This window comes from Rutidosis leptorrhynchoides, chromosome 5 (genome assembly GCF_046630445.1).
Source record: "Rutidosis leptorrhynchoides isolate AG116_Rl617_1_P2 chromosome 5, CSIRO_AGI_Rlap_v1, whole genome shotgun sequence".
Classification (NCBI taxonomy): Eukaryota; Viridiplantae; Streptophyta; class Magnoliopsida; order Asterales; family Asteraceae; genus Rutidosis; species Rutidosis leptorrhynchoides.
This window is the reverse complement of record NC_092337.1, coordinates 228565092-228578931: the sequence shown is the minus strand read 5'-3', so window position 1 is coordinate 228578931 and position 13840 is coordinate 228565092.

Below are 13840 nucleotides of genomic sequence, written 5' to 3'. Positions count from 1 at the left end.
CTCCATATCGGAATAGCTGTCGTAATCTGAGGAATTCGAACTGGTTGAGGGATCCATCTCGTATGATCAAGGGAATGAATTTTTGATATGAAATAGATTATAGGAGTTAGATTTGATATCTTTCTATACATAATTTACATATGTATATATAATACCAAAATCCCATAAATTACGGAGAATCTTTGAAAAATGTCAGTCAAAGTTCACAGTATCAGATATGCTAAGATAAGAATTCGTCTATACACTATTATGCAATAAATGCAGGAAAGAGCGTCTAGACTTAAAAATGATACGCAGGTAATTTTCGACACGAAATGATAAGCAAAACTTTTGACATGCAGACACGGTCGAAGTCCAGACTCACTAATGTATCCTAACGACTTATCAGTTAGACACACTAATGCAGACCTGGTTCGCTAAGACCACCGCTCTGATACCAACTGAAAGGACCCGTTCATATACATTATAAACGATTCACAATAGTTGATTACATTGCGAGGTATTTGACCTCTATATGATACATTTTACAAACATTGCATTCGTTTTTAAAAGGCAATCTTTCTTTACATCGAAAATTGACATGTATGCATACCATTTCATAATATCCAAACTATAAATGACCTAATCTGTCATTTACTTAATAATAATCTTTAATGAACTTCAACGACTCGAATGCAACGTCTTTTGAAATATGTCATGAATGACTCCAAGTAATATCTTTAAAATGAGCTAATGCACAGCGGAAGATCTCTTTCAAACCTGAGAATAAACATGCTTTCAAGTGTCAACCAAAAGGTTGGTGAGTTCATTAGTTTATCATAATCATTTATTTCCATCATTTTAATAGACCACAAGAATTTCATTTCCAGTTCTCATAAATATACGTCCCATGCATAGAGACAAAAATAATCATTCAAATGGTGAACACCTGGTAACCGACATTAACAATATGCATATAAGAATATCCCCATCATTCCGGGATCCTCCTTCGGACATGATATCTATTTCGAAGTACTAAAGCATCCGGTACTTTGGATGGGGCTTGTTGGGCCCAATAGATCTATCTTTAGGATTCGCGTCAATTAGGGTGTCTGTTCCCTAATTCTTAGATTACCAGACTTAATAAAAAGGGGCATATTCGATTTCGATAATTCAACCATAGAATGTAGTTTCACGTACTTGTGTCTATTTTGTAAATCATTTATAAAAATTGCGCATGTATTCTCAGCCCAAAAATATAAAGGGTAAAAAGGCAAATGAAACTCACCATACTGTATTTTGTAGTAAAAATACATATAACATCATTGAACAAGTGTAAGGTTGGCCTTGGATTCACGAACCTAAATTATTTATATATAATTATGTATTTGTCAATATTTGTCTAATACATTAAGTTAAGTCATAGTGTATCACAATCCTAATGCTCGAGTCTAATATGCAAAGGTCGACAAAAATTAGTTTGACTCAAAATGATTTCCATTAAAAATGATTATTATATGATTTTAAATATCGTCGTTTTATATTTTAAAAATATTTTAAAAGATTTAATAGAGTAAATAATATAATTCATTTATTAATAGATCCAATTTTATATTAAAGTATACTTTTATATATTTTAAGTAATAAAATTTATAAAGTGCATTTAGTATCATAAAAATATTGTGATAGATTCTATTGAGGTAATTATATAATTTATATTACATTTTTATTTGATAAACTAGCATTGATAAATATTATGATAATAAATATACTAATAACTATTTTATGTGATAATAATAATAATACTAATTATAACTTTAACGATAGTAATTATAAAAATAACAATTCTTAATAATAATAATAATGATAATAATAATAACTATAATAATAATAATAATATTAACAATTATATAAAAATTAGGACAACGATATTAACGATGATAATAATAATCATTTTTACGAAATTTCAATTGGCTATAACTTCTAATCCGTCCATCAGATCCATTTGGCACCTAAAGGTAAAGTTATTAATTTTTCATTAGCTTTCCAATGACATGCATATCTTATACCTTATTTCATCCCTAGTATAACAACCTTTAAGATTCAACATAACCTATCTAACGGCAATATCAAATATACAAGCATGCACAATCCTATATTCTCGAGCACTAGTCAGGGATACACTATTAGTAAATAAAAGTTAAGTTATGAGTGCTCACGTATCAATATTGAGGTTCAATATTGTAGGAAAGGTACGTAGACGCGACGGAGACCATAACTACCAATTTGACCTCAAGGGCATACCCATGAACAATACCCATCACCTCCATAGCCATAACCCATAATTTCCTTAGCCCTATCCTACTCATAAAACTTGTCTTGAAATGACCCGCTCATGACCTCGTCGTAGTATTTTATGTATATTACTGCTAATATTAATACTACTGATAATAATAATAAGATTAATAATATTATTAATCTTAATAATAATAATGATAATGATTATATATATATATATATATATATATATATATATATATATATATATATATATATATATATATATATTAGAGTGCAGAGAGGATAGAAAGAATGAATGAAATGAAAACGTAAACCAGAAATCGAACAATTTAAAGAAGTTAGCCACCTACCCAACGCATGGGGTCTCCTAGTATAATTCATGCTATCGCATGATTCTAAATTACAGCTCATATCACACTAACAAAACTTGCCGACAGTTGATATGTATCACATAACATATACGTAGGTTTTTTTTTTTTTTAATATTATTTAATATAAATTATATTTAATTTTTAGAATTAATTAAATATTATATTATATTTACGTTCATGGTAAAAATATAATTTTTACAAAAATGACACGGTCATGGTCTCACGACTCATGTACCACTTTCGGTTTTTCGGGCGCACTTTCGTATGTTTAGAAAACTAGCCTTTTACGTTACGTGACGTGTACCTTTTACAAAAAAATAGACTTACTCAGCAATAAATTACCTTTATAAAAATATAACTTATAAAATTGAGTGTTGTGGTCATTTCCTTCTATAAATTAGTGACTCGTTGTTTATCAAAATATTTTATTTTAAATTAAACATTTTGTGACACGTACCTTTATTAATAACTAGACTTAATTTAATTAAAAACTAACCCACACAAAGTGTAACTTAATCTTTTGAGTATTTTGGTCATTTACCTTTATAATTCATAAACTCGTTATTTAACAAAGTCTAACTATTAATATTAGTTTAAAATCAACACGTTCTATGATTAATTATAATCCATCACTTTATGTATTTTCTTTTAAAAATATAAACTCGTACGCATCGTACTTAATGGAAAAGTATATAATATAATACTTAGTTTTTCAAAGCTAATAATAGTTCAAAAATTATTTTAATTTCATTAGAAAATCTTCTAACACATTACGTTTATACTTCAAGCTTAATTTGATATAATTTCGTATATGCGACATCGTCTAAATTAATTTCCTTAAACTTTCAAAATATCTAATGAATCAAATATTCAGATTCTATTATATCGCAAATCGTTTTCGTAAGTTTGAAAAATAGATCAATCAAGTGTTATGATATTCAATCCTCCACCAACTTCTGTCTAATCCTCAATAATAACACTTTTGTTCTTACATGTAACCACTTTTCCAAATATTCCGAATACCGATAAAAGTAAGGGTTTTCTAATTCAAGTGGACCTCATAACAAAGACTCGTAATTATAATTCAATGTACCTGATAAATCAATCACTTGATATTATCTTTTAATCTCATTGATAAACTTACATCGAACAAATACGTTCAAGTAAAGTATTATTCACTAACTACTGGGATAGCATTTCTATGTTCATAAAATAGATCTCGTAGCTTATATTCATATCAACTAATTCGTTCAATGCTTTCAAGTCACATAATAATCTCATAATCTATTTTTGTATCACCAAGCTCTTAAATGTTTTATCAATATTTCTTAGCTTAAAAAAAATACACATATGTACATACACATACATTTCTATTTACACATTTTTGTTCGTGAATCGTCAGACATGGTCAAAGGGTAATTGATTACATGAATATAGTTTTCAAACTTTTCGAGACTCAACATTACAGATTTTTGCTTATCGTGTCGGATACATATAAAGATTAAAGTTTAAATTTGATCGGAAATTTCCGGGTCACTACACCGGGGGCTACCCCCATTGCTAAAACTCCTTATCATTTAGCACCAACGGAAATGCAAGAGTTGTTAAATCAAACCCAAGAGTTGCTTGAGAAGGGTTTTATTCGACCGTGTGCTTCGCCATGGGGCGCTCCGGTTTTATTCGTAAAGAAGAAGGATGGTAGTATGCAGATGTGCATCGATTATCGGGAGTTAAATAAAGTGACGATCAAGAATCGTTATCCATTGCCTTGGATTGACTATTTATTTGACCAACTCCAATGTGCAACGTATTTCTCTAAAATCGACTTACGGTCCGGCTATCACCAAATGCGAGTCCGTGAGGAAGATATTGAGAAAACGGCTTTTCGAACGCGTTATGGGCATTTTGAGTTTGTAGTTATGCCTTTTGTTCTTACGAATGCACCAGCGGCATTCATAGATCTTATGAACCGAGTGTGCCAACCTATGTTGGACCAGTCGGTAATTGTGTTCATTGACGACATTCTTATTTATTCGAAGAGTATGAAGGAACATGAACATCATTTGCGGGGTGTGTTAAAGACGTTGCGGAAGGAGAAGTTGTATGCTAAATTCTCCAAATGTGAATTTTGGCTAAGGGAAGTTCAATTCCTTGGTCACATTGTGAACAAAGATAGTATTCAAGTAGATCCGGGGAAGATAGAGACGGTTATTATCGTCGGTTTATCCAAGACTTTTCTAAGATCGCTTCTCCATTGACGAAATTGACGAAAAAGAACGCGAGATTTAATTGTGAGAACGAGCAAGAAATTGCTTTTCAATTGTTAAAAGAGAAGTTGTGTCAAACTCCGGTTTTAGTGTTGCCGGAAGGTGTAGAAGATATGACGGTTTATTGTGATGCTTCTTTAAATGGGCTCGGGTGTGTTCTAATGCAAAGGGGTAAAGTCATCGCTTATGCCTCTCGACAATTAAACGAACACGAAACGAGATATCCGACTCACGATGTTGAGTTGGCGGCGGTTGTGCATGCGTTGAAAATTTGGCGCCATTACTTGTATGGTGTCAAGTGTACGATTTATTCGGATCACAAGAGTTTGAAACATATTTTTGATCAAAGAGATTTGAATTATCGTCAACCTAGATGGATGGATGTGGTGAAAGACTATGATTGTGAAATACTTTATCATCCGGGTAAGGCGAATGTGGTCGCGGATGCGTTAAGTCGAAAGAGTCAACATCCGGCGATACGAGTAGGATCGTTACTTATTACTAACGATTTTCTTGTAAAGCTTGGTGAGACTCAAATCGAAGCTTTTGTTAACAATAAGCATGAGGAATGAATCGTGGGACAAACGGAGTTTATTACCCTAGGTCTGCAAGGTTTGTTATCTTTTCAAAGAAGAGTGTGGGTGCCTAAAATGGGTGATCAACGACGAGTGCTACTTGATGAAGCACATAAGTCAATGTATTCTATTCATCCGGGCGCGACGAAAATCTTTATTTGATATATTAATAAATAATAATAATGATAAAAATAATACTTGTTATGATAAAATCATGATAATTCTAATAATAATAATAATGATAATTATAATAATAAAAATGAAAATTTTTAATAAAAATGTTAATTTTTTTAAAAAAATATTAATTTTAACAAAAATAATAAAATTAAAATAATGATACTTTTAGTGATAATTATAATAAAAATAATACTGATAATAATAATAACGACAAAAATAATAATTTTTACTAATAATAATAATAATACTAATACTTATGATAATATTAATAAAATAATAATAAATAAAATGACTACCTTAAATGGGAAAGGCTTTAAAAAATAAACTGCCCCGGCCCGGGTTCGAACCCGCGACCTCCCACTAACCCATTAACGCCTTTAACCATTCCTCCACCTATTCATTTCTGTTTTATGTCACTGAATAAAGCATATATCCAATATAACTATCTGTTTCTTCTTCTTCATAAACTTATCATCATCTACCATCTTATGCAACTTAATCACCATGGAATCATCATCATTCATGGATCATAATCATATTCTAAACGTTATTATTATAAACCATCATCATTCATATTATCTTCATCATTCATTACTACATATGTTTCATGTATCATTGTTACTCCCGTCACCATTATATCATTCGACCCACATAGAGAACATATAACATGGATCTCGGCCCAACACGTTCATGAGCCCAATTATATTTTGGAAGTCCAATAATTTATTATTCAAAAGCCTATTAAAAGAGAAATTTGGTTATGAGTTGGGATATTGGTCACGACAGGAATCAGGAAATCTGATTGATGGTTTCCGATGTAACACAGAATGATGTAGCAGCTATTAGCAAAACTTGACACCTCGGCTCACCATCACAATTACCCTCTTATCATCTTCTAACATTATGTATCACCATCATCTATCCATCTACGATCATCTCATGTATTACGTCCATCATCATCATTTATTACTAACCTAATCGTTTTATTATTATAATCATCATCTTTATCCTATGTCATATATATCATCACCATCTTTATTAATTAATCAACACTCTTGCAACTTAATTATCATCGGTTTATATTGCCACTTGAAGTATTGTGGTCCCAGAAAGCTTTTAACGAGTTAAATAAAATCGAATACTAACATTTCACTTTGATGGTGGTGTCGTGATCCAAGCAAGTCCTAAGGTCCCCACTCCTCTTTTTCTTTTCTCTAGACAGCAACCTTCCACTAGGTGGGTGATTCTCTTTTAATTAGTTTAGAATTGATAGTATACTAGGCCAAGATTTAAGGAGTGTGTTTAGTCAAATTAGTGGGGCACGTGACATGTATGTGAGTTGTCTTTGTTTAAAGAATGTCGGTCAAAACAAAAAAAGGAGTAGCACTCAACATCTCTATCATTAATTTATATCAAGGTCATCATTCTTGTTATTTTAATAGAAGTAGAAATAGCATTAGGAGCTCGATGGTTTGTTGGTTTAATGGTTATCAAATGATAAGGAAGTAAGTGGTTTATAGTTTGGGTCTGACCGAAGAGAAAAAAAGAAAATAGAAAGTAGGTGTAACAGGTTAATTAAGGTGAAGATTCAATGGTTTGTGTGGTAGCTAAATAGAAATAATAAAACAGTTTGCAGAGGTAAAACTAGTGTGAGTGGTATGTGGGTTTATTTGAATGCGGTTATGTTCGATAGATAACAGATATATGAAGCAGATGCAGCGAGCATTAAAACGAAATAATAGTAACAAATGGTGATTAAATGGGTCTGTGATGGTGGTTTTGGATCGAAGTATAAACAGAATAGCAACAGCAACAAGTAACTTGATCTTGTATATGTTTTGAGTGGTAATCCGGCCTGGAACAAAAGAATAGCATCTGAAACAGTCGTAGTTAATAGGCTTACCTTGTTTGAATTGTGATTAAATAGAAACGATAGTTGCAGCAGTTTTGCAGATGGGTTTGTTGTTGGAGTAATCGAAATAAAGCAGAAAATAGGCTGCGGGCGGGTAGCATGAAATAATGGAAGTAAATGGGTGTTGATGGTAGGTTATAGCAGCAGGTTTAGATGAGTAAAACAAATAGAGACAGAAAGAGTTTAATAGCTGTTAAACCATGATAGTTTATATGGTGCTTATTTCGGATGATTGATTAACTAGTTGATGAGGTATTCTTGTGGTGGATTAAGGATTGTGGAAGGTGACGGCTAGTGAACAAGGTGGCGAGTGATGGTGTGTACCGAAGGAGTAAAGTGATAATGAATGGAGGTTGAAGGTGAATATAGAAGACGAGTAGGGGTACATGTACATATATATCTCTTAGTATTACATATATGTATATAATATATAAGAGATTGAAGAAGGAAAGCAATTAACACAGTATTTCAATCAAGCACAGTATTTGCATTTCATTTCAATCAATAATGCACAGTATTTGCATTACATTTCAATCAATAATAGGGGTTGGTTCGGTTCACGGACTAATTGAAAAAACAAAAAAAAATATTTATATAATAATATTATTAATAATATAATAATAATCAAGAAATATAAACGTGTTGATTGTTAGCCGTCGCCTTTCATGGACTGAGTTTCATACTCCGTTATTAATCAGTGGTGAATAAAAGTATACAGAAAAATTCCAAATTAAATATGTTTAATTATTCTGGTCAATAAATGTTTTAAAATTATTAAATAAAAATTTAAATCACCGTCCGCGCCCGATCTCATGTCAAATATAAAAAGTGTTAAAATTTATTAATTAGATCCTAAATACATTTCTAATAAACCTATAATTTATAGAACTCATTTCCGTATCACCGTTTATTTTAAAATTACATAAGTTTGAATTAAACTTCTCTAAATAATAATTGAAACGTCCAACGAATATTACAATCATTTAATATTTATTTTTAATATACTTTATTTATATATAGAGATATATTTTAAATCATAATTATTATAATATCTTATTTTTTTATTTTATTAAATTTTGATAACAACAACATATAATACTTTAAATTATATTTCGAATTATTATTTATATATACATACACACATATCTATTTACAATTAATGGTTCGTGAATCGTCGAGAGCAGTCGAAGGTCAATTGAATTTATGTACACAGTTCAAAATTTGAGATTCAATTAAATAGACTTTGCTTATCATATCGAAATCATATAAGAATAAATTTTAAATTTGGTCGGAAATTTCCGGGTCGACACGTTTTACGTTCGCGAAATTGCACCAACATGTTCTCGCATTCGTGTCTAAACATCTCGGTAACCAAAAACAGCTCGGCATTCATCTCGCTATAGCGAAATCATCACAACTAAATTCTCGCGTACGTGATAAGTAAACGAACCAGCACCTCAACTTTTATTTATTTGGATATTTTCACTTTAGACGACCTTACATGTTCTTGTATCTTTGCGCTCCACATCCTAAGTATATTTTAGTTTAACCTTGCACTTTCTTGTAACTTAGCATCACAAGTCTTTGTCACGAATTCTAACCAAAAATTCTAAATTTTATACTCCAAAACTAGTATTAATAACCGAAAAACTTCTAACTTCAACCTTGAACCATGAAATCTTATTTTTTATTATAAAATATGAATATTTTATCTCCAAATATTAACCGAAACGAATGCAAACTAACCCGATATTGCGAGAGAAAATATATATAAAACGAGCAATATCAAATTCCCCCACACTTGAACCTTGCTTGTCCTCGAGCAAGTCGATATCATCTTCAAAATCAAGAAATCCATATCATGTAGTCTTCAAAAGCAAGTGCAAGGTTCAAGCCTTCATTCAAACTCAATCTTCTAACATCAAACTTGTGATTACCCAAATGCTTCATTACCCCGAATCAAGAACACCATGTGCGGAACCAAGAAAAATTTGGCCTTACAGAAAATAAGACCTTTAGAAAACCATTTTTTCATTTTAAGAACGGAAAAACAAGTAAAGTTTTTACACAAAACAAGTTTTCCGAAAATTTTAGGTTTTAACGGCTATGTGCGTTCAAAGACATCCCGGTTTTGGGATAGCAGCATGGGTAATTGCCAGCCCAGTATATCATCTAGGATGAACTACCTCTCGGTTTGGAAGACAACTACCTTGGGTGTAAATTTTATGGGGGGTCTATTGCACGACACATGAAAGACTTTACTTTCAAGCAATGGTCTTTTGAAGCTCAACTTAACTTGTAAGACTTTATTTACAAGTTTCGGAAGACTTTACTTCCTAAAAACAACATGGGAGGACTCGATTCTCCCGGAAGTGTTTAAACACTTGTTTGATTATATTTAAGGTCCTTGGACCCTACTTCCCATGCATCTAGCTTTTATGCTATTTTTAAGAAAATGTAGGAAGTAGATACTGCATTCCCGTATTTTAAAGGTTACTGATATGGCCAAAACGGATGGTTTTATTCGTGCGGTGTCGTTAGGCCGCAGGACGTCTGATTCAGTTGATCAAGGTAGCACACAGTGGTTTTGTTTGTTTATATTGTGCGGGGCCTATATTTACTTTACTTTCTAAGGTGTAGAAGGTGTAAGTTAACCTAGTATCATGTTTTTTTTTATGGATTAACGAATTGAAGATCAAGTGGATAATTGTCTTTTAGTTAAATTACCTGGATAAAAGATAGTAGTTGGTTTTAGCTAAAAGTCCTAAGTGCAGAAAAGTAAATAAGTGGAAGGATATCCTGAGTATGCAGATCAGGGAAATGTTGACCAAGATATCAGTGTTGGGTTAGGAAAAGGTAATTATGCTTATGTTAAGACTATGCTTGGAATGATGTAGATCTGGTTGGATGAGCCAATTACACAGACCTACTTGTCTCTGAACTCTCGGAGTTCTCTTTGAGTAGTGAGAAGTATGTCACTTGGTCGTATAATTAAAAGGTAGCAATACCTCGGAGGTTATCCTCAATAAAGTACTAGGTTATTTAGTGAGTTAACCTCTAATCCTAACCCTCGTTATCAGTTTAGTTAACTGAATAACAACGTGCCTTGTTGATTGAACACTGATCACAAACGGAAGGAATCCGTCAGTTTTGGTTGACAAAACCTTAAATGAAAACTAACAACCATTCCATCATACTAATGAGATCATATCAATTCAAACAATATACAGCATCACAGTTGATATACTGATAGTATAGCAGATAAAAACCTAATGAGTACCTAAACAGTTGATATGACTAAGACCTAAGGCAACAATCAGACAAGAACATGCAATAGGCTTGGGTCACACAGTGAAGGCACTAACTAGATCTTAACAGCTCCTAAGAAGTCTCTTCGGAATAGTCAATTAGCATACTAGGTCATTCAAGTCTCAATTCCTAAGTTCCATGTCCTAAAAGCGCATTAAATGCTTCTCGAGAACTCCGTCCATACCGAGTTCATAGAATCTTCAGATACAGTATAACCACGGGTCTTAATCCTATGAAGTAGCTAATTTCATATAATTGGACAAGTCCTGATCATAACCTAGGTTGGTCAATCCTTAAGATGCTAGCATACAAATCTATCAGACTTCCTAGTTCAGTATTAGAACAGTAATCGTACTAATTTAACATAATTACGCTAACCCAAACTTCTATCATGACAACATATAGATTAATTAAGCTATCATGGTAATATCGGAATGCATTATTAAACATAAAAAGTAAGAACACATGTTTAATACAAAAGACGAGTGTTTCGGATAAAAACCTGAAATGGCCGAAGAAATCTGCCCGAGATCGCAGGGACTCGCCGGGATATCCTCTGGAAAATAAAAGCTAAGCTAACTACTACTAAAAACTAACTAAAAGCTTGAAAATATGAAATGAATTACAAATTGAGTGTGTGTTGAAATGGATGGAGAAAACCCTTTAAATAGACTTGAAATTTGCCTGCAAACGGCTGGCAGGCCGTTTGGCAAGCCGTTTGGTAAGCTGTTTGCAGGGCCCGTTTGTTAAGTCAAGACATTTAACGAGGCCGTTTGCTCTGACCATTTGGCAGGCCATTTGGCAGCCCGTTTGGCTTGCTGATTTCCTGGATCGTAACTTGATTTCTTGTCTTTCACCGTTTTCGCTCTAGAATCTTCGTTTTAGCTTCGTTTTACTTGATTCTTTTTGCATTGCCTTCGTAATTACTTAATCTACAAAATCAACTGAAAAAGCGATAATTTTGCCGATAAAGTTTAAATCTTTATTGTTTTAGGGCTTAATATTGGGGATAAAAATGTGACTTTTTGACCGATATCAAATACCCCGCACTTGGCTTTGCTTGTCCTCAAGCAAAAAGCGGGAATATAAGGATATTTATAATAGACTCTCCCTTCCCCACCCGTAGATCTTTTTATTATGCCTTCATCAGAAGTCGGCACATCTTTCGAAAGTATTGGAAAAAGTTTTGAACTTCGATGATTTGGTCGTTAGATTTCAATCGCGCCCATAGTGAAAAAGGCATACTTTCCAACTCTCAGATGTAGAGTATACATGATCAAGCTCCTCACTAGCAGATCACTCATATCACTCAAGTGTTTAGGGTGTCCTATTCTAATTGTATTATCGCTCAGAAGCCAGTCGTGTAACAGTCCTCATCATAGGCTTGGTAAAGCATCAATATCTCTACCGATTAAGTAAGAACGACACTGATCTTCTTCCTAGGCATTCTTTCAATGAGGAAGACGGGTTGTAAGGGTTTGGTCGAGAAATTTATAGATCGATGAAAGGTATCCAGATCTTTTGATTTTGAGAGAATTGATAGACTTTGATTCTTCAGAGTATCCATTTTTGGATAGAGAACGGCCTGGAATCCGTAAAATTTTTCTTCGTAAGAAGCAGATTTTGCTAAGAATTTGTCTAGAATTTTCTTCGGCTCATCCGTCATCCTTCTTTACGGCAACTTTCGGGTTTTTCTTTGCCTTATTTATAGAGACTTTTAAAAGGATCGATAATTTAATAAAAATAATTATTCTTGAAATTCGGTCGCTAACCAGATCGGATATCTTAACTGATAGGATTTCTTATAGATTACTTGTATCGAGGTGGTCAGGCCGACTATGGAGAGGCAGGATCCTTTTGGTTCCAATTATATTGGAGACTGTTCGAAAAATCCAACAACCAAGTCCGTGTATAATTGTCTTTCTTAGACACCACCAAACAACACTTTTGTCTATTTAAAACCTTTCTTAATCTAAATATTCGATTCCCCGGCAGCGGCGCCAAGAAAAAACTAACTGATATGCTACTAACGGACGGTTTTGTTTGTGCGGTGTCGTTAGGTCCAAGGATGTCCAGTTCGGTAGCACACAGTGTCTTCATTTATTTATATTGTGCGGGGCCTATATTTACTTTTACTTTCTAAGGTGTAGAAGGTGTAAGTTAACCTAGTGTCGTGTTTTTTTATGGATTAACGAATTGAAGATCAAGTGGATAATTGTCTTTAGTTAAATTACCTGGATAAAAGATAGTAGTTGGTTTAAGCTAAAAGTCCTAAGTGCGGAAAAGTAAATAAGTGGAAGGATATCCGGAGTATGCAGATCAGGGAAATGTTGACCAAGATATCAGTGTTGGGTTAGGGAAAGGTAATTATGCTTATGTTAAGACTATGCTTGGAATGATGTAGATCTGGTTGGATGAGCCAATTACACAGACCTACTTGTCTCTGAACTCTCGGAGTTCTCTTTGAGCAGTGAGAAGTATGTCACTTGGTCGTATAATTGAAAGGTAGAAATACCTCGGAGGTTATCCTCAGTAAAGTACTAGGTTATTTAGTGAGTTAAGCTCTAATCCTAACCCTCGTTATCAGTTTAGTTAACTGAATAACAACGTGCCGTGTTGATTGAACACTGATCACAAACGAAAGGAATCCGTCGGTTTAAGTTGGCAAAACCTTAAATGAAAACTAAAAACCATTCCATCATACTAATGAGATCATATCAATTCAAACATTATACAGCATCACAATTGATATACTGATAGTAAAGCAGATAGAAACCTAATGAGTACCTAAACAGTTGATATGACTAAGACCTAAGGCAACAATCAGACAAGAACATGCAATAGGCTTGGGTCACACAGTGAAGGCACTAACTAGATCTTAACAGCTCCTAAGAAGTCTCTTCATAATAGTCAATAGGCATACTAGGTCATTCATGTCTTAATTCCTAA